The 22442-nt window shown below is 42.0% G+C and overlaps 1 protein-coding gene across 1 annotated transcript in view; it reads left to right on the forward strand.

The window, feature by feature from the left end:
* The window catches only part of SMAD9 (SMAD family member 9), a 50212-nt gene that overhangs the window by 2542 nt on the left and 25228 nt on the right, over positions 1-22442 (forward strand). The window contains exon 2 of the mRNA XM_057489540.1: positions 5647-5821. The gene's annotated coding sequence lies outside the window, so the exon portion shown is untranslated. The remainder of the gene's footprint in view (positions 1-5646; positions 5822-22442) is intronic.

Consider the following 22442-nt stretch of genomic DNA (forward strand, 5'->3'; position numbering starts at 1 on the left):
TCCTACCCTCAGCACATCTTGTTTTGTATTAAGCTACTCATATGATCATTTCTTCTCAATTGATCCTTTCAAATTCGGCGGAGGAAGGGACCCTGTTCCATCTATCTTTTTCATTTCCTTAATGCCAGCCACAGTGCCCTGCATGGAGCTCAGTCAGTGATTCAATGGCACATCTTTCACTGGACCCATGATCTCTTCTGAAATAAAATCTGTAAACGAGTTTCCCCCCTACAATAGGTCTTAACTGCCCATCTTTGGAGAAGCCAGTGTTGAACTTGAGCACAACTTGTTAGGAGGCTGTTGAGACGGACGGACGGACGGAGCTCTGAACGCCCCCAGGCTGGTTGAGCCTCCTTCCCTCGAATATTGCTGCTGAGCATTACAGTTGGGAAAGCTTATAGGATACTCTTATTGCATTAGCAATTTTCCATATCAGATTCACTAAATACACAATGGAAGCCATTTAGCAAACAAAAAAAAAGAGAGATTTTAATGTGATATGGCCACCACAATGAAACTAATGCGATTCCACAGAAAATTGCTAACACGATATGCTGACTCCCTTCCCCACCGAGAGCCACATAAAAATTGACACTGTTTTTAGTGTATGTTGCAGACCATGCTCACAAAGGAAAAAGGAGGCTGCTGCCGAGATGAGTCTTTGTTTTGGTTAGGCTGGATGTATAAAGTCTTGTTATCAGCCTTGTCAGAGAGATGAATCTCCCACTGGTGCCTTGCTCATGATATTTCCAAACAATACTAAATCATGTCTTAAAATGCTTAATGTTCTGTTGAGCGATTCCGATTTAATAGCATTAATATAGTGTAAAGTATATAATTTGTGTGTAAGTTTCATGCCTGTATAATATATTTGATCATACAGTTTTAACTGAGGAGTCCTAATAAACTGAAAACCAATTTCCCAAGAATCAAAGAGACCCTGACATAAAGTTTAAATTCAGAACTTAAAATGAAGTGCATAAATGTTAAGAAACAAATTATGAGTATGTGTACAGAGCTGTAACACTTTAGAAGTCTCAAACACGAAAAAGATTGTGGTTCTTCATCTTCAACCCCAACCCATAATTCAAAGACAGAAATTTAACCCATAAAACAAATGTAATGGAGACCTAGAGAGTTCTGATTTTTCTTAACAAAGACAATTTTGATTTTCTATTTTTGGGGGAAAATACTAAATATCAAAATCTTTTTCTGTCTCTTTTGATATATTGTTAGTTGATATCACTCGTGGAGATTATTTTTATATACAAATTTATATGTAGATTTCCTCAGGAAAATTGAATATTTATCTGACTGCTTCCTCTTTTCCCTTCTCAAATTTAACTCTGAGGGAGTATACATAGGAAACATGTATTCCTCGGTCTTGACATGAGTTTAGTGTTGCAGTTGTAAAAAGCAGCCTTGGGTTTACAAACACTGGGATTAACAGGAATGGCCATTGCTTCCAGAGCTCCAGTTGCGGGTTTTGTGCCACTGGACGAATAATCTGGAAAGCTCGCCTGTGCTCCTGGGGACACCAACACCAGATGTGCTGATGACATTGAATATTCATTCCAGAGCGATTTGGGGGGGTTCTCACTGATCCCGAGAGCACATCCCTGGGTGGGGCGGCCCTGTGCCTTCACAGACCCATGAAGTGTCTTCGTCCACATAGCCTCATCTTTTTCACTTTTAATCTGTGAAACTGCTTGGAAGCTGATCAGATGTAGATTTGCTCTGGTTAGTGTGTGTATGTGTGTACGTTTGTGTTTCAGTTTGTTTTCACAAAACGCAATGCTTGTGAAGTGAAATGGGTAAGGGAGGAAGGAGATGGAACTGTGGGGTTGGGAATGTTTACCGGCAGCTTGGAAGGATTTTTGTCCTAAGCACTTGTGGGCTGTGGAAGGGTGAGAGCAGCTCTGCAGATATTTTTAAAGGAGAGTTTGATGGATGGTAGGGAGTTCAGCTGAAGGGCGGGGAGCTGCTTTCTGAATTCTTGCATCTAAATTTAACTGACTTGGTAGTAACGCATTTCAGAAAGTAACTCAGAAGAGCATTCACAGATTCCATCAGTGTTCCATCTCATGGCAGAGCATTTGACTTCTGTTGAATTCACCTTCTTTTTTCTTTGCTGAGCATCCCACGTGAGAGGGTTGGAGTTTGGCTGGAGGAGGAGAAGGAACAGTAGGTCATCAAAAAATTCATGCATGAGGGCAGTTGTGAGGATTCTGTGAGGATTCGAGGCCCCTAAGCTTAGGGGGAGGGAGGCTGCAGAAAGCGGGTGGCAGATGGCGGACGTCGCCTGTTCGGGTTTGTGTTAGCAGTCGCAGAGGCCACCTGTGTCAGGAGTCGAGGGTCTCAGCGGGCTGGCCAGGGACTCTATCAGCCAGGTTTCTAGGGGAAAGTCAATTCCACTTTCCAGGTGGCTACACAGAAATGGGCACAATTTGTTCATAAAGCGGGTCTGACAGTGATTAATGATATCAGTGATTATTATTAATGATACAGACACTTATTAGAAGCCAGTGAATGTGGAAGATGAGAAAATGTGTTAAGCTAAAAAAATTTGGGGTCTCATGCTGTTTTCTTCCGTTTGATGCATTTGTACCACTGTTTCCCAGTTCTCTAGCGGTGGCAGAATTTCATTTTTAGGAGCAGAAGTTGGATCAGATGTTTGCCAGAGACAAGCCTTTGTGTACACGAATGCTTCCTGTAGGGATTATTGGTTAAATATGTGTTTACACAAAGCAACCACTGGGTGTTGGCTTTGTTTGCCAGCAATGGCAAGTTGGTGCCTGGGTGTCACTTCAGAGGTGTGACACCTCCTTTCCGTTGTCACTGATGGAAATTTATTGCAAATACACATTTCAAATTTTTCCAAATACTGACTTGAATGTGTTTTGGGGTTTTAAAAATGTTGTGATTTTGCAGCTGTGATTTTTACTTGCTCTAGCAAGTAAGCCTTAATAAATTTAGGGGGCTTATTAGATTGTTCATTCGACTATTTACTCTGTGTCTGTTGCACCTGTACTTCCTATGAGACTTCAGACCAGGCCTTGGGGACCATACAACAAAGCCAAGTGACAGAGCAAAATAAAGGCCTGATCTCCAGAATTTTGTAGTCGCATTAGAGAGAGAAAAAGAGAGAGAGAGAGAGAGAGAGGTCAGGAGAGCAAACAGCAAAATGTTTACCCAGTAGTAAGACTCCTTATGCAGTACAATTGTCATCTATTTGAGTCTGTCTACATTGTCCTGGTGAGAATTACATTTTTAGTGTGTGTAAATTTTGATTAGCTTGGGCTTTGGGACTCTAAAGAGAGATGAAGTCAAAGGCGTAATGGGAATAGAGATTCTTGGAGTAAGTTCCGGTGAGAACTAAGGAGGAGGGGGCGTCCCAGTCTGCAGCTGCCCTACTGTGTGCGGCAGGGGGAAGAGGCTGTGCTTCTCTGCTTTCCCGCCTTATCCACTACTGGTTCAAGAGTGAGTTTCACAGCCCCTCCGACAGGAAGCCTCCCCTGACCCTTAATGCACGGATCACCTGTCTAATATTAACGTGCTTAGATCTGTCTCCCCTGTGGACGGTAATGTCGCGAAAGGAAGGGACTCTGCCTCATCCTGAAATGCCCGGCACAGGCGCGGTGTCCGGCTCCTCGTCGGTGCCGCCTGCAGCCACCGCTCTTCTCTCCCCTGAGATCCGTGTTTTGTAAGGTAAGGTGGAAGGAAGGCTAAGGCATTTGGATTTCAACGTATAGGCAAGAGAACTGTTAAATGTCAACCTGTGGGCAGAAGAGAAATACTAAAGGGTCTGAACAGGAGAATCCCACCATCAAAGGGGCATTCGGGGAGAGTGAAGACAGAAGTGGCCCGGCGCTTGAAATGCCTGCGTTAGTGCCCAGAGGGGCTGGCGAGGTGGGGCTGGCACACACAGTCTCTGCTGCTCCTGGGGTGCCTCTGGCAGTTACAGGCCAAGCTTCCCAAGAGCCCCCTGGCACAGTGGGCTAGTGACTCTGCTTCAGCAGCCGTTCCCCACTCCTCAGGCAGCCTTTGGCCAGGAAACCCGACCCCCACAACAAACGCATAGCAGTAAAACTTAAAAAATGGCCCACACACCATTCAAAATATCTTAAGTATTATTTGTAGCCGCTTAGCCCTTTGCAGGTGTTCAGGTACAGGCTGGTGTTCTTCATAACCTCACCTCATGGAGACAGGCTTACATGCACAGGAAGGAGGGGGTACATTACGTCGTTTGCCCTTCAGAGGAATCATTCGGTCACATCAGCAAAGAAACCGACTTCCGGTCAGAAGTTAGACTAATTACATGGGGCTGAATAATGACCATACTTTAGGTTATTGGTAAAATGGGGTTTTACTTTCTTTCATGCAACATTCATTGCGCAGCAGACCTGGTGTTAGGCAGTACAGGGCCCTCAGGCTTCAGAAGGAGCTCAGCATGTCCGGGAACACGAGCAGCAAATACGCGGAGTCAGGGGCGATCCTGCCTTTGCGGAGGTGCGTGCTGGGTGCCCCGAGGCGGAGGAGCTGTGCACACGGCGTGGGAATGCTGCGGCGGGGCCACCGGGAGGGCCCCGGGAGGTGGACGCTGCACCAGGCCTTCCGGCACAGGGGAGGGAGGGGAGGGCAAGAACTGATGAGGCTGGGAATGCGGTTCGGGGAGGCCAGAGGGTGAAGAGCCTGCTTTGGAACGGATGTTAAAAGCATCAACTCATAGTCCCCCATATTGACTGTCTTTTTTTTTTTTCCTGTAAAATATATAAATACATACACATTTGGAAAAAAACATACTCTAAAGCTCAAGTTGAAGCGCTTTTTATCCCAACCCCTGGGAATAGTTGCTGTGTCGCTCAGGGGTGTGGCCCATCCCGCTCTGGCCTGGGGGGTTGTTGCAGGAGGGTCCGTCCTGCAGGGAGGGCGCTTCCTGGGGCTGGGCTGGCAGGTGGGGGGGCCCAGGAGGATCCATCTGCCTGGACTGAATGGGCTCATGGGGACGCCTGGATGGGACACAGCTGAGCAGTACGTGCAGGGCCTGTGGCAGGATTCGGCGACCTGCTGAATGTGGGATTGAGGAGACGGAAGGGATTGAATTTCCCTGGGATTGGTCACGTTCAAGGTGCCCTGTGGTTCCTAGAGGGGACGTGGTCGGAGGGTGGTGCTCTCGCGCATCCGGAAGGTGGGGAGGAAAGCGGCCTTGTCAGAAAGCTAATAGGTTGTCTCTCTCTCTCTCTCTTTTACATCAATAAAGAACAGTTTTAGGTGCCCAGGCAAAACTGAGCAGAAGTTTCCCATATGGACCCTGTCCCAGCACATGCCCAGCCTCCCCTAAGAGCATCCCCTGCTGGAGGGGCTCAGCTGTTGCACTCAATGGCCCCACTGTCACCCCAACTCCGTAGTGTGCATTTGGACTCACCCCTGGTGGTGTGCCTTCTGTGGGTGTGCGCAGATGTGCGGTGACATGTGTGCCCCGCTGTGGTGTCGTGCCAAGTACTTTCACTGCCCTAAAACCCCTCCGTGCCCCCCCTGCCCGCCCATCCCTCCCCCCAGCTCATCAGAACACATCACACTTAGTGTAGAGGTGAGTGGTGATCAAACTTCAATTTTAAAACAATTTTTTGTTTTTTTAACCAACAGAGACCTTTGGTCGAGGAACCTTTTAAGTAAAGCTGAATGAAGAAGGGCTGCTCTGGGGACAGGTGGCATCTGCAGAGGGCCGGACGCGTGCCTTGCCCTCCCTGCCGTTCTCCTGCTGCTGTGCCTGAGGCTCTGCCGCCTCCAGGACGCTGAGGAGCGCCGCTTGGGACCTGCGGTAAGAAGTCTGCAGCGCCCAGGAAGGGCTGCGGGTCCCCAGATGCAGTGATCTCAGACTGGTGCTTTCCAAGACCTGGTGTCTGGTTTTTAGTAGTTTTTTTTTTTTTTTTCTTGTTTGGTCCGTTTCTTGGGGTCAAGCTGCTGGCTTTGATGTTGCTTTATACCCTCGTTGCATCTGCTCATAGCATCTCCTCTTCCGCCTCCCGTTTGCTGCTCTGATCTGTTGTGAACAGGGAAATCATAAACATGCTTATTTAAACTGAGTTGAAAATAGTTGCAGACAGAGCCCACGTGACCTTTTCTGCATGGACTTGCTAAGATCCGTTTGCCCAGTAGAACCTTCTTTCTGCTTGATGCTTGTTCTCATTTATGTTTGGTAAAGATGCACTTGCTAGAAAGTTCGATTTTGTACACTGATCCCTCCATTTCTGTCAGGATTTCCCCTTTTGCCTCCTCCCTTTTTCTGTCCGACCCTGGAATTATATAAAAAGAATGTATTATGGGCTCAGAAATTTCTGTGCACCAGCTCTACTGGGTGAATAGTAGCAATGTATGCTGATGAGGAAGAAAACGATGTCATAATTTTAATTTCCAATGAGATGCTAATATATTAAGATAGTTGTGATACTGGTTTTTTTGAACTGAACATTTATTCTTTTTTCCCTTCTTTGCCGCTGATGTTTCTGAAATTGTTTCTTTTTTTCTTCTTTTGGTGGCTTTTACTTCTACACTGAGGCAGAGGAGGAGTAAGCAGAAGAATAAGTGCTTGTTAACCATAGAAATAACACCCTTTCGCCAGGTTACAGCCCGCAAGCGGCTTCTGCCCGCATCCTCTCCGTTTTACAGAGGAAATAAACCGAGCGGTTAAAGGTTGCAGCTAGTTAGTGAGGGGGCTCAGCACGCGGGCGAGTCTTCTTCCTTCAGATCCCATGTTTTACCCGCTACATCATGTTGCCTGTTGTTCGTGGAAGCATTAGTTACACCGTGGGCCTTCCAAGCTGGAACAATAAAATATCTCACTTGGGGGGGGGGGTGTGTACAGTATTTCCAAACACACGCTGACAGTATATTGAGAATACAGGTTGGAATACTAGGAACATATGCCCTCATCTTCCCAAGGTAGTGCTGACATTCTCTTGTTATAGTGCTACGGGTGATTTGCCCTTAAAATGTTCAGTCGTGCCCTTCATAGTCAGAATGCTACAGGGAAAGTCTTAGAATGTCTGGCATTCTAAGTCTACCATAAAAGTGACCCAAATGATTAGGTATGTTCCTTAGATTCCTGTTTGCAGCTCTAATGCCTGTTCTCTTTCCCTTTCACTCCATTTGGCATAAATAAAACGTCAAACAAACAATGGGATAAAAATAATAACCCCGTCTCTGTAAGAATTGGTACAAAGCAACAATAAAGAGTATATCTCCTCTCTTTATTTTAAAAAATAATTGTAAACCTCCACTGAAACTTAAGAAATGATACCTAATCGAGATTGAATTCTAGCTGGAAAATCAAGTTGTATGAGTGGCCAAGAGAACCTTATCTCCGGAATATCAACAGTTAAACAAAACATAGGTCGAGACTTCCCCACTGGCTCGTTAAGCTAAGTGTAGATTCCAGGGCCTCCAGCTCACCGAAGCGCTGCCTAACATGAGCACAAGCCTGCCTGAATAACCACGTCTTGATCTGGGCAAAAATACATCACTTTTAGTCAGGGCCTTTTGTTTTGTGTGAAATTAATATAAAAAGAAATCAAGCAATTGCTATAGGAGTTCTCTTTTAAAGTGAAATTGTGTGTGTGCTCCGTGCACTGTGAGAGTTTTGATACATTTTTGGGCTTTACTCAGATAAGACTCAGCCATCATGACCGTGTACCCAAAGCCAGGAGTGATGATAAAAAGGATATTTTTAAATGAACTTTGGGTAAGCTTGTACTTAGTTGTGTATTATAAGGTAAGTTTGTTTAACCCAGTAGTATTTTCATGCAGCAGATTCTATTATATTTCTGTTCCAGGAGGGATCATAAAGTTCATTTTAGGAACAAATGAGTTTCAAATTGTGTGGATTTGAAGTCTTAGAGGTTCTGGACTATTAGTAGGTTTAAATGCAACTTGACATATCAGATATGTTAGAGCATGAAAAATTTATATTTTTGCTTCCTTTCAGGATTATTAAATCTATGGATGTTCTTTGAATTTAATTATTTGCTTTGGCTGAAGGAGTTTTATAGTTTGTATTCTAAGTACAACTGATTCCAACAAAATGAAGCTCAATAATATTGATTAATGCTATGGAAAATCGCTTTTGGTTGGTTCTGAGGTAGAAAATACATCTCATTTTAAAAAGTAGTCTTTTCAGAGATTGTTCCATATTTTTTTCCCTTTCTCTTAGCATAGGAGCATATGTAATTTTTACAAAGGCACTCCCCTCCTCCCTTCAAACTACTACTGTCAGAGAAAATTGATATGTTTTCATGAATTGGCATCAAGTGGAAGAAAGGCAGGCAGAATGCCAGTGATCACATGAAAGTAGGGCTGCCCTTTGGGGACCATGGGCTGCAGGAAGGAGGTCCAGCTGCATAACTGGGCCTGGGGCATGTGTGAAGGTTTCCCAGAATTTTATGTTATCAGAGATTCTAAATTCTTTCAAGAGTTGACGAAGCAAATTATTGTAACATTTGGAATGAGGATTTTCTTTTTCTGTGGGGAAACACATAAAATTTACCATTTTCGCCATTGTAGGTGTCCTGTGCAGAGGCATTAATTGCATTCCCACTGTTGTGCAGACACCACCACCACCACCATCTCCAGAACTTTTTCACCCTCCCAGAGTGTAACTTGGCTCCCGTTAAACAAAACTCCCCTTTTTCTTTCCCCCCAGTTGCTGGTAACCCAGTTCTACTTTCTGTCTCTGAATTTGTCTATCCAGGGTACCTTATATAAATGGAATCATGCAAAATTTGTTTTTTGTGTCTAGCTCATTTCATTAGGCAGTGTCTTCAAGAACCATCCATGTTATAGCATGTGTCAGAATTCCCTTCCTTTTTTTGTTTTTTTTTTTCAGGAGAGCAAGGCAAAGGCTTTTATTTAGAGATAAAGCGAGAGGACAGAGCTCCTGGCTCATGCCAGGAGGGGACAAGAGAGTCCCTAGGATTTCCTTCCTTTTTAAGGCTGAATAATATTCCACTGTGCATATTTACTGTTTTGTTTATCCATTCACCTCTTGATAGTTCTTTTTTTGGCAGGGGGGCACCATTTGCTTCTACAATGAAGCACACAGGAGGAATAGGCAGAATTTTAAGTACTTGTTCGTTATAAAAAGAATGCCCTTGCATTAGGTTATAGTCTCCAAGTGCTTCTGCACACATCCTTTCAGTATGAAAAGTAATTGTAAATAGTACTTCTGTGAACATTGGCATATGAGTATCCGAGTACCTGCTTTCAATTCCTTGATTGTGTACCTAGTGGTGCAGTTACTGGGTCATAATGGCAATTCTGCTTTTAATTTTTGAGGAGCTGCCAAACTGTTTTCTACAGTGGAAACTCCCATCAGCAGTACACAAACACTCCAGTTTTTCCATATCCTTGCCAACACATGCTAGTTTCTATTTTGTTGATTACAGGCATTCTAATATGTGTGAAGTGGGATCTCATTGTGATTATGATGTGCATTTCCCTCATAACCAGCAATACTGGGCATCTGTTCATGTGCTTATTGGCCACTTGTTTGTCTTCTTTGGAGAAATGTCTATTCAAGCGCTTAGCCCACTTTTGAATTGGGCTCTTTTTTGTTGTTGTTGAGTTGTAGGAGTTCTTTATATATTCTGGCTATGGACCCCTTATCATAGATGTATGATTTTTGTAGAATGTGATTTTTAATGAAAAGTTTCTAAAGACCTTTTAATATATTTTTCCACCTATTTGTGTATATGGCTTTCCTATTAAGAACTTATTCTGTGGAATTTCATAACACATGGTCATGTAAATAAAAAAGGAATAAAATGTTTTTAAAATTTGTTTCCAAAACCCACTGATCTGAGGTCACATTAATTTTAAACAAATCATGGTTCGATTCGAGGACATCTAGCCAGCACACGGGGTAACAGTCCGGTGTGTGATACGACATTCAGTGGCACAGCATTTGATCTGCAAATGAAATTAGGAAGGCCATTTGGCCTTTGTACTCTAGAAATTTGGGTCACTGAAGAAAAATTAGCTGCCATCCCCTAGAGCCTGCTTTTCCCCTCATTTAAAAGCTTTCAGTTGAGTTAAGGGGTTGAAAAGCACATAGGTTAGAAATAAGAATTTTTAAGACCTGGTTCCAGTTCTGCTTTTGACATACTGATGTATTCGCAGTGTTATTGAGAATCCAGCAGCAACTCTTAACTGGAGGCAAATATATATATTTTTTTGAGTGTCCAGCTTTCAATTTTTTTTTGTTAACGTATCATTGATACATGATCTTAGGAAGGTTTCACATGTGCAACATTGTGGTTTCAACATTTACCCATATTATCAAGTCCTCCCCACCCCACTGCAGTCACTGTCCATCAGTGCAGTAAAGTGCTGTAGAGTCATTACTAAGACAGACATGCTTTCAAAAGGTGTGAGGCCTTCTGAATAGGATAAGGATGAGGATGATAAGGATTTTTGGTCTCATATGTGGAATCTAAAAAAACAAATAAACAACCAAGCTCATAGACCCAGGGAACAGATTGGAGGTTGCCAGAGGATGGGGGTGGGGGAAGCAGACAAAATGGGTAAGGGAGTCAAAAGCTACAAGCTTATTTATTTTTATAAACTAAGTAAGTCCTAGGGATGTAATGCACAGCATGATCAGTATAGTCGATAATACTGTATTGCATATTTGAAAGTTGCTGAGAGAATAGATCTTAAAGTTTCTCATCACGAGAAAAAAAATTCTGTAACCCTATGTGGTAACGGATGTTAACCTGACTTATTGTGGTGATCATTTTGTAATAAATACAAATACCAAATCATTACATCATGCACCTAAAACTAATACAATGTTGTATGTCAATTATATACCTCAAACCTAGAAAAGATTCTTAGGAAAAAACTGACTAGAGGAGAGAAAGAGTAGGAATAGAGTAGACAAACCAGGAGTCGATTTAAAGAAATGAAGGTCTAGTCTAGGTCAGGGTTTCTTAACCTTGACTCTACTGACATTTGGAGCTGAATAATTCTTTGTTGTTGGTGGGGGGATAGGGGGTTGTCCTCTGCATTGTAAGATGTTCCCTGGCCTCTACCCACTATGTGCCAGTGGTACCCACTCCCTCCATCTCAGTTGTAGCAACCTAAAACGTCAAATGACCCAGGGAGGTGAAATGACCGCCTCTTTCCTCAGTGAGAGTGACTGATCTTGCGTGATAGAGCCTGGGCTGAGGTCCAACAGGAGGGAGGGAATAAAAAGAGGAAGACAAGTGAAATCTTGCAAAGGAAAGGAAGGAAATGTCTGGCAGTTAATTATTTATTAAGCGTCTACCGTTTTCCAGCCACCAGTGCTAGCTGACATAGTCACTGAACACATAATAATACATATTTATTAAATGCCTGTTTTACTTGAGGGGTTGGGGCTCCAGAGATGGATAAGATGGTCCCTGTTTTTAAAGACTTTGTCACTTAGTAGAGGAGAGACATATGAACAAGTAAATGACAATCTGAAGTGGAATGGTAGTGTGTGTAAGGCACCGACTGAGAAGAGAATCGCTCCTGGGGACGTCCCAGCCCTGTGAGGCCGAGCGGGGATCTAAGGGACGCATAGCAGTTTTGCTTCCTGGAGCGGGTTTTGCAGATGAGGCGGTCATTTGCCCCTGGTCATTAGGTTACTAAGGTGAAGACCAGCGAGACAAAGTTCTCTCCAGGCTGTCTGTCCAGGGAATAAAGCCCCCAGACCGTAATTTAAACCTGGGGTGACTGCCCGGGACCATTGCACAGTTTCCCTGGAGCTTGACTAGAGCAATGAGCACCTGAAAGCCCCAGAGCTCCGCATTTTTAGTTTAGTGACAGTTTGTGTACCTCACATATTGTGTTAAAACATCATCAGTGCAAGAAAGTGAGGAGATGCGTATCTAACTCCATTAATAAATCAGACGCTGCCACATTATATCGACCACACCTTGTTGAGTTTAAAAAAGTTAAATAAGAAGGATGTTTGCATCCTCTGGCTAAGTTTCTCTGTTAACCAAGTGAATGCACGCTAACGGAACTTGAAAACAGATGGGACCACATGGCTTGATTTGTGAAGTGGCCATATATTGCTTCAATCTCGTGTCAGCCATATTTGCTATTATTAAAAAGCATACGATTATTCAGTGGCAGTTTACATAATATATATTCAACAGGAATGGTGCTCTTCAAACTTCCTTATTTAAATTTTTTAAATTTTACACTGAGAAAGACAGCAATGAGCCTCAAAGAAATTTTGCCAGTATATTTACCTCAAACTGCACCACATCAAAAACTCTGCTTTTTCTATACTGGCTTCTGTCCCATTAAACAACAGTGTTCAGCCTTGATGATGTCACTGGCCAGTTATTTAATTTGATAAAATGTGATGATAGATGTATTTATTTAAGATTTTGTTCAGAATGTTTTTCAGAGGTCAGTATGGCATTTTAGCATTGCAGGATATGTTTTCTGATATGACCATAAAATTGCATTAACGTATCAAGAATAATTATTTACAGATACTAAAAGCGGTGGCAACTCTTGAGCTAACATGCAAAAGCTGTTTTCTCTTCAAGTTCAGAGAAAACAATTCATTGTTATTCATTCTGTTTCATCTTATCTGATGTATTGTTTTTGATAAATGTACAGTGTTCCACGTGATAGTTAACTAAAAGATGTTTCACTTTAGTGCATTTAAACTGCTAGAGACTGACTCACACACCAGCATGGCTGCTTCCCCTGGCACTCCTCTGACGATACGGTCGTGAAAGGGTCCCCTGGCCATGCAGCCCAAGGCCTCCGTCACCCCTGCCTCCTGCCATTCCAGTTCTCCTCTGCCCGGAATCGCTCGCCTGCCCATTGCATTTCCTTCCTCTCCTCCCCTCCCACCCAACCCTTTTCTCTGAGCTGTGGATGCCTCTATTTTCTCAGAGCCCATCCTTTCGTTTAACAAATATTAAACACCTACTCTATGCTTGGACCTTTTCTGTGTGCTGGGGTGCAGCAAAATGGACAAAAATCCACATCCTGTGCCCATGTTGTTGTGGGGAAAAAGAGACAGTAAACAATAAAAATAAGAAAAATAGAAATCAATCTTGGAAAGGGAGCACAGAGTACAAAGGGAAGGCTCACACTTCTCAGGTTCAAAACTCAGGGTGAAGCTACGGTGATCTGAGCATTGTGTGTAGGCGTAAGGACAGGCGTAGAGGTCAGCGGAAGAGAAATGGAAGTCCAGAAGTAAACCCAAACATCTACAGCAATTTGATTTTTTGACAAAGGTGTTGACACTATTCAGTGGAGAAAGAATAATCTCTTCAACAAATAGTGGTGGGACAACAGATAGACATATGGAAAAGAATGAAGCTAGACCCCTACCTCGCTATTACAAAAATTAACTGAAAATGGTCAACAACCTAAGTGTAGGAGACAGAACCATGAAACTCTTGAAGAAAACATAGGGGTAAATCTTCACAACCTTGGATTTGGCAATGGATTCTTAGATTATGACACCAAAAGCACAAGGAGCAAATGAAAAAGTAAATAAATTGGATGGCATCAAAATTAAAAACTCTTGTGCATCCAAGGGCATTATCACGAAAGTAAAAAGACAACATCCAGAAAGGGGGGAAATATTTTCAAATCATATCTCAGTATCTGAATATCCAGGATATGTAAAGAACCCTCACAGCGAAACAAAAAGACAGCGTCATTTACAAGTGGGCAAAACATTTCAGCAGACATTTCAACAGAGAAGATAAAACACGTGGCCCACAAATGTGAGAAGAAGCTCAATACCATTAGTCTTTAGGGGAATGCTTATCGATACCAAAATGAGGTACCACCTCACATGTACTGAAGTGGCTGTCATAAACAACAAATATACCAAACAAACATAAACAGGAAATAACAAGCATTGGTAAGAATGTGGAGAAATCGGAACACAGGTTTCTGTTTGGAATGTAAAATGGATCAGCTGCTAAGGAAAACAGCTTGGAAGCTCCTCAAATGTTAAACATAAAATTACTGTATGACCCAGTAATTCCACACCCAGGTACATACCCAAAAGAATTGAAAAAGGGACTCAAACATACACGTACCCAAATGTTCACGGCAGCGCTATTTACTTAACATGATAGTGGAAATAATCCAAGTGTTCATTAACAGTCGAATTGACAAGTTTTTGTGTGTATGTGAACCTTGAAAACATTATGCTAAGTACTTGGAAGAAGTCAGGCACACAAGGTCACATACTGTATGGTTCATTTATATGCAACATCCAAAACAGGTAAATCCATTCAGAGAGAATGCCTACTGGTGGTTGCCAGGGGCTGAGGGGAGGTGGGCGGGGTCTGGGAATAGGGAGAAACTGGGTAAGGGGCGTGAGGTTTGTTATGGGGTGGTGGGGGTGTTTTGGAACTGGAAAGAGGCAGCGGTGGTGTTATATGGTGAATGGACTAAGCACCACTGAGTTGTCACTTGAAAATGGGTGGTTTCGTGTGAATGTGAATTTCACCTTAATACATTTTTAAAAAATAATCAAAATATGTGGTATGTTAGTGGTAAGTCTGCTGGGAAAAAATAAAGCAGAGAAGGGTGACAGGAAGCTGAGGGAGGGTTACAGGTTAAAATAAGGTGGCCAGGGAAGGCTTCACTGAGATGAAGAGAGTCAAGTTGTGAAGAGGCTGAGACAGACCATCGTAGAAACACGTAGCCGAGGCTGGCCTGGCAGGTCCAGGGGGAAGTAAGGAGACAATTAGGGCAGAGCAGGGGGAGTGCAGAAGGGAAAATGTCAGGGGGGGAGCAGCGATGGATGCTCATTCTAATTGCTGCCGGGGTTGAAAGGTATAACGCTGTAGGGACTTGTGACCATCGAAAGAACTTGGCTTTTACTTAGAATGAATAAAATCACTGGAGGCTTTTGAGCAGAAAAGGGTCCTGAGATTGACTTACGTCTAACAGGGACAGCCAGGCTGTGTGTCAAGAACAGACAAAGGGGCGAATGCAAAAGCTCAGACCAGTTTAGAGGCCTTTGGAATAATTCAGTAAGACGTTGTCCTATTTGCGTGCTATGCAATTTAATCCAAACTGTGGTTTCCTTTCCTCCTCAAATGCTGATGAATCGGGGGCTCCATCCCTTTAGTCCAGCCCTGTCCTCTGAGCTCCAGATCCTGCGCCGCTCCCCGCCTCCCCGCCTCAGACTGTGTATCCACAGCAGACTTCGCTGCCCCAATCTCAGTTCCTCCTCGGTGTGCCATCTGATGGACGACGTACCACCACCCAAGTGGCCAGGAAATCTGGATTCTTCTATCTCTTGATCCCAACAGTCCAGATTTTTTGATATTCTAAATTCTTTACTTTTTCATGTACATTTCAAAATTTCAAAATCAAAATTTACCAATTTATACAAAAAATTACTACTGGGGATTTAATCAAAATGACATGGAACCCCTAGATTGATTTGGGAAGAACTGAGATCTTACCGCTCTTGAATCTGTAAATTCACAAACATGATAAAATTCTCCATTCAAGTTCTTTCTGTAGTGGTTTGTGATATTCACTGTTGAGTTCTTGTCCATTTTTTTTTTTTTGGTGAAATTTATTTCTAAGTTTTTCATGGTTTTTGATGGTATTGTAAATGATTTTACTTATGGCATTTTCCACTTGTTTGCTGTTAATAAGTAGGAATATAATTGTTTCTGTACATTTATGTTGTATCCTGTAACTTGCTAAATTCACTTTTTAGTTTCAATAGTTTGTGGAGATTTTTGTAGGTTCTTTAGGATATCCTTTGTTGCTCTTTGTTGTCTGTGACCACAGTTTTATATCTTCCTTTCTAAGCTTTATGCCTGTATCTTTTTTTCTTGCTTTATAACACTGGTGAGGGTATCCAGTACAATGATGAATAGAAGTGGTGAGAGTGGGTTTTCTTGCTGTTTCCAATTTTGTGTAAAGTGTTCAGTATTTCACCACTAATTTTGATGTTAACTATAGGTTTTTCATCGTTGGCCAATTAAAGATTATGGAAATCTCCTTTTGTTTCTAGTTTACTGAAAGTTAATGATTTTTTGAAACACATGGATGGATAATGACTTCTGTCAAATGTTTTTTCTGCATTCATTAAGATAATGTGGCATTTCTCCTTCATTCTATTCATATGGTGGGACATATTGATTTATTTTCATATGCAATACCAATTTTGCATTTCTGTGATAAATTCCTCTTGGTCATGAAGTATTATGTTAACCTTTTTAATACTAATGAATGTGATTTGCTGATATTTTGTTAAGGATATTTATATCTATGTTTCAGAGCAATATTTGTGTTTTCTTAGGGCATCCTTATCAGATTTTTGTTTCAGGATCACGCTGACCTTATAAAATGAATTGGGAAGTGTTCCATTGTCTTGATATTCTTTAGAGTTTGTGTATTATCTTCTTTCAATATTTGGTAGAAATCATCAATGAAGTCATCTAGGCTTGGAGATCTCTTCCAGGGAAAGTTTTTAATTGTAAATTCAGTATCTTTAACAGAAATAAAGCAGTTTAAAATTTCAATTCCTTTTTCTGCAGACCAAAAATCAAGGTCTGTGTTGCATATGTCTGTGTAAACCTTGCTTTTGTTAAGGCATAGGACATTTCCATCACCCCTGAATATTCCTACTAATGAACTTTGGATAAATAACTCTTTGTAAGTTGGGGTCTTTATGAATGAGTGCTTATAGCTGAAAATGCAAATGTGATCTATCTTTTTTATCCAATTACATATTTGTTTTATTTCATTAGCATTTATCAAAAATAGAAATTCTTCTATGTTCTATTTTTATTATAAGCAAGTTATCAAGTTCTATATTTTCTTCTTTATTATTTAGGAAAAGTTTTGTCTTAGAATTACTTCTCAAGATATTGCACATTCCTTAAGTGGATGCCAATTTTCAAACAGATAAACATGAATGTATCTTAGATTTCCTGCTCTGTGATAGACTTTTTCTGAATGGCAAGTTGGACTTCAGTAGAAAAGGGCTTTGTCATAATATGAAACACTATGCAGCAGTTAAAAATAATGATGTAGCTTTATATAATACTAACATAGAAAAATATCCTCCAGCAAGTTAATGAATAAATATTTTTAAAAATTAAAGCTAATATTATATTCTTTGTATGAATATGCAGAATAAAACATCTAAAAAGAAAAACAACTTTGTAACAGTAGTTATACCAGACAGCACTCAAGGAATTAGGAATTATGGTTGATGATCAGATGAAATTTAACCTTACTTAAAATGTTTTAGTTTTTGTAGTAATAAATAGGTTAATGTAGAACTTGCATAATTAGAACTATAAAGGTCCCTGCCAAGTTGACTAGAGGCAACGTACCTCCAGAACTCTGCAACTCTTGCAAGCCAACTTAAAAAATCTGTACAAGGACTAGCCTAAATCTGTTCTTTTTTTCCAATTATGGCACAAAATATTACAAGTGAGGTAAAAATACAACTTAGAGTTAAAATTAAAAGTTGAATATGACTGACTACCACAAATCTTTAAAAATAGGAAATATTTAGTATCATGAAAATGTTTACAGTGTCATTCATTGAAATAGGCAGAATATAAGCCATATCTATAAATCCTATTTTAAAATATGTCTATTTAGAAAAATGAGGTAGAAGTCCACATAGATGTTATTGGTAATTATTATCTCTGTGTGGATGAACAGTGGTTATTTGAGCCTTCTTTTTAAGGAACTTTTCCATATTTTTCTAGGGTTTTTTTTTTTTAACAAACAAAAATTGCTTTTAAAATCAAAAGGAGAAAATCCCTCTCTATCCCAGTTGAATTTAAAAGGTAGGAAAGGAAGATGGAGAAAGGCTGGGGAGGGGACGGAAGGGCAGAGAAGATGGGAAATTCTTCGGCTTTGCAAACATGCTGCAGAGAGTTCTGGTTCATTGTTAAATGAGAATGTCCGATGGGTATTTTAGAAATCTGGCAATTTGTAGAAGGCATTTGGGAAGGTGGAGGAAGGTGACAGGTGTGGAGAGGAAGAGATGGTTTTGAAAGATACTTAGGAAGTAGAAAGTCTATAAGCTGGGTGGGTAGGAATGGAATGACAGAATGAGGGAGAGGTTAGTTTTCTTTTATATTTTTTAATTTAAAACCGAATAATTTCCAATCTGTTTTGTAACTGTTATTACTCTCTGATGCAGGTAAACTGCGATCGTTCCCTTTCTGTGACAAAAACTCACGTCTGAACCATTTGCTTTTGCAAAGGTGGTTCCAAATAACACTGAATCACAAAGTTTCAAGCTGCCGAGAAAATGCTTTAAAACATTCAAGAGGATCAATATCTAAGTACGGAAGCCATGATCCAAATCCTTCTATTATCTTCAGCCTAAACTGCACTGGGAGATATTCCCTGGGATAACTTTTTCAAAAAGCACTACATTTTCTATGCCTAGAATTCAAAATGAAATCAATGTGCTGGTAAGGCAATAATTTCTCTCTTATTTAAATGCATGTCGAACACATCTTTCTCCGGAATTCTATTTCATTTTTATTTAACAATAGTAGATACGTAAAATTTTCAAGATCTTTTGATTTTTGAGAAGAATTGTGATTTATGTTAAACCAGTGGTTTTCAGCAGATGGCGATTTTTGCCCCCCCGGGGGGCATTTGACTGTATCTGGGGACATTTTTAGTCGTCACAGTTTGCAGAGTGGTGTGCTGCTGGCATACAGCGGTTAGAGACTGGGGCTGGCCGTAAACATATTATACTGCGTAGGGCAGCCCCCTACACACACACACACACACACACACACACACACACACACACACACACACACCTGGCACACACCTGGCACACACACACACACACACACACACACACACACACACACACACACACCTGGCACACACACACACACACACACACACACACACACACACACACACACACACACACACACACACACACACACACACACACACACACACCTGGCTGCAGATGCACTTGTGCTGCTAGGGGAAGCATGTGTTAGACCCTCTGATGGGTGCAGAAACATATGGAAGCTCACACTTTAGTAAGGCGCATCTAGTCAGATGATCCCAATACTGTTTGCAATGCAAAGTCACAGATGTGACTTGGATTCTCAAATTCGATCTGCTGAGAAATATTGTTAATTACCAATAGGAACGACTGGTATATGTGATTGTAGAGTCTTGGGACTCTTGAGAAAAAGAATGACCTGGGAACACTGAGAAAGACGTGAATTGGAGGATTGAAGGTGGAAGGAGGGGTAGAGGGATCCAGCTGGTTCGTCCGACCCGAGGCTAACAGACGCGGGCTGGGGCGGACTGCGGGAGGTGGGGTGAGCGGCCGCTGGGCCCTTCGGAGCCCCTTACCACCAGACCATCCGGAGAGAACTGGCAGCCGTGGTCGCCAGGGGGGTGGGAGGGAGAGTGGGACACGGCGAGCCGGTCATGAAGCCCAGCCGAGGAGTAACCGGCAACTGCCAGCCTTCTAATAGGAGGCCCAGGATTCCCAGGGGGACTTCACATGGGGGGTACGGGGACCACACCCTCAGAGGGGTCAGGCTCTCCGCTGGCCCCGAGTCGGTGTGCGGCCACGTGGGACAAGTGCATGTGGGAGGGTGAAGTGTGAGGGGCAGCGATCTAGACCACCTTCAGGTTGGGGGACCCAGGAGTCTGCACAGGGGCTGCATTTTGAGGAGGGAGGCTAAGGGGTCGGGAACTAGGAGAGGCACGGACGAGGGCACAGCGCCGGGAGCTCGCTGAACGCCCCATGTGGCAGTTTTACAGCTTCGTGACTTACGTATAGTGGATCCTCAAGAAACGTGTTCTTAACCTTAGTCCTTGTCCTGAGGCTCTTCTGATTGTAGATTAGGGTCCTTGCTTTTCCTCAATCACAGATGTGACTTTGATTCTCAAATTCGATCTGCTGAGAAATATTGTTAATTATCAATAGGAACCTGCATCTGTGATGGTGTTTAAGTCAATTAATATAGTAATAATGTCAGATGCAACACTGCTAACCACATCTTCCTCTTGGGCTACTCCTCCGCCTCGAGTATTAATATCTTGAATTTTGTGTTTTCATCGTCTTGATGTTTAAAATACAATTTAATCACATGTGTATTTCCATGATACTTAATTTTCATGTGTGTTTTTAACTTTATAAAATTGATTTCATACTCTTTGCGGCCTTCTAGACTCTACTTTGGTTTTTATTAACATTGTTTCTAAGGTTAATCCTTGTCTGTGGGTATAGTTAATATATTTTTTACTATGTAATACTACATTGTGAGGTTATTTCATCATTTATCTACTCATTATCCAGTCGGCCGGTGTTTGGTTTATTTCCAGATTTTTGTTACGTGGAATAATGCTGCTCCATCTCCTGCAGTGTGTGCAGTGGTGCCCTCAGGCAGTGCCCCCCAGCGGGTTGGTTTGTGACCTGACAGGACATACCCATAAACGCCTCTAACTCTCTGTGTGACTATGAATCTATCACTTTAAAAACTTCAAGATGAAATATTTCCCCTGCTCTGAGCAACCACCGTGAAAAAATCCAGTCCGTTTTTTAAAAATGCTCATAGAAACCCAACAAATTGACTGCATTAACCATTTCTATCTAACGCTTGAAAGCTAGTCTAGGATATTTGACCAGGTTGTGGAATCACTGTACAGATTTCAGCCTTATAAGATGATGGCACATTGTTTCCCAAGTAAGTGCACGACCCACCCATTCCTACCAGTTTTTGTTCATTACCTTCTTATCAGTATTTGTGTTTTAGACAAAATTGGATTTTCAACAAGTCTACTAAATCAGTAGACCAAATGAAGACATGATTTGTACCTTCTGTCCTAATTTTGCAACTAAAACTGTCTTGCAAATAAAGTGTCAGGATTACTAGAAGACTGGGGAACAGAGTTACCCTGTATTCTGTTTGGGAGCTTGCTTAGGAATGTCTTCACATTTTCTTTGCTTAAAAGTACAAGTTACTTTGTTTGCTTTGCTGCTCAAGTGTGCAACTGTTGATCTGTCACCATTATGGCTTCATGCTTGATTATTTTAAAGTTAAGCATCACTGAGAAATCTGTTGAATAAAACTCAAACTTACTGAGAAAATAGCGATGTTGTTTCTGATATAGTAGGACACATCTCATTCTAAAAGGACTGGGATATTTATGGACAGTCGCTGATGTCAATTTTAACATTCAAGGGGCTAATAAGATGTACATACATATGGAGGTGTTTGATGAAAAGTTTCAGTTGGATTTTGTCAAAATGTGGCCTTTTGTAGATCCAGTCTTACATCTAAGGATTCATAGTAAAAGCTTAGTTTAGCTGGTTTGTGGCCTTGTCCTCATTTTAAGGTTGAGAGTGTCTTTTCTGACGGTTTCTTTACACTTGCTAGCGTCATGCTTCTGTATGCTGGGGCATATTCTCTTGGCTTTCATGAGTTCATAGCACAGAAAAATCGACCCATTAGTCCAGATTCGGTGACTGAATCCACACGGGAAGAATTTCTGCTCTGCACAATGACAGGCTTCATTATTCCTGGCTCTCCTTTTAGTTAATGGGTGATCAACCATAACCTCGTAAGGCACTTTCCTTATGTCTGTCTGTCCTGGATGGTTCCAACAAGAGGTAAAATTCCCTCTGGTTTAAATCTCTCAAGTCAGGGGTACAATCGAGCCTCGCCATCCGGTGATGCCATTTTGTGCGTATCTCATCACTGTTGCCGTCACTGACACAAGTTTTCCCAGCATGGTCCTGCCTCTGTCATTCCTCTGGGCTTGTGTTTTCCTGGCGTGAGAGCGTACAGAGCTCATCCCAGGGTGCGGCTCCCTTTCACCCCTGCACAGATTCAGGTTTTAGTTCTGTTTTGTTTTTAGTTTCTGGAATTCTTCCTCAACAGTGAGAATCCAGCTGTGGGTCTAAGGAGGCAGTTTGCTGGCAAGGTGAGAAGTAGCAATTAAATGCCAAATGGAAGGAGTAGATGAGTTTAAAGCATAGAAATTTTAGGACTGTACTTGGTTACAGTTATACTGTATCGACATCGGCAAGAAGCCCCACCAGGCCCAGAATGTAGCCAGTGGGATCGGCTCAAGTTCATGCCTCGATGTCCACCCAGCTCTGGTCTAGGGGACAGGGAGACCGCCCTGTGGGCGCCAGTTACAGACCGTGGGGCTCACTGGGCCTGGTGAATGAAGAAAATACATGGCTTCTGAGCTGGCACTGAGTTCTAGATTCTGTGATGAAGTCGCCATTGTTTAAAATAAAAATAAAATAAAGCAAGCAGTGCATCCCCATAAACCATTTGGAAAAGCCAGAAACAGCCCCCAAAATATCCTTAATTACATTTTTAAAAGTGTAAATATTTGCAGCAGTGTGATGGCATGTGTACTGGCTTCGATCC

This window comes from Manis pentadactyla, chromosome 2 (assembly GCF_030020395.1).
Source record: "Manis pentadactyla isolate mManPen7 chromosome 2, mManPen7.hap1, whole genome shotgun sequence".
NCBI lineage: Eukaryota > Metazoa > Chordata > Mammalia > Pholidota > Manidae > Manis > Manis pentadactyla.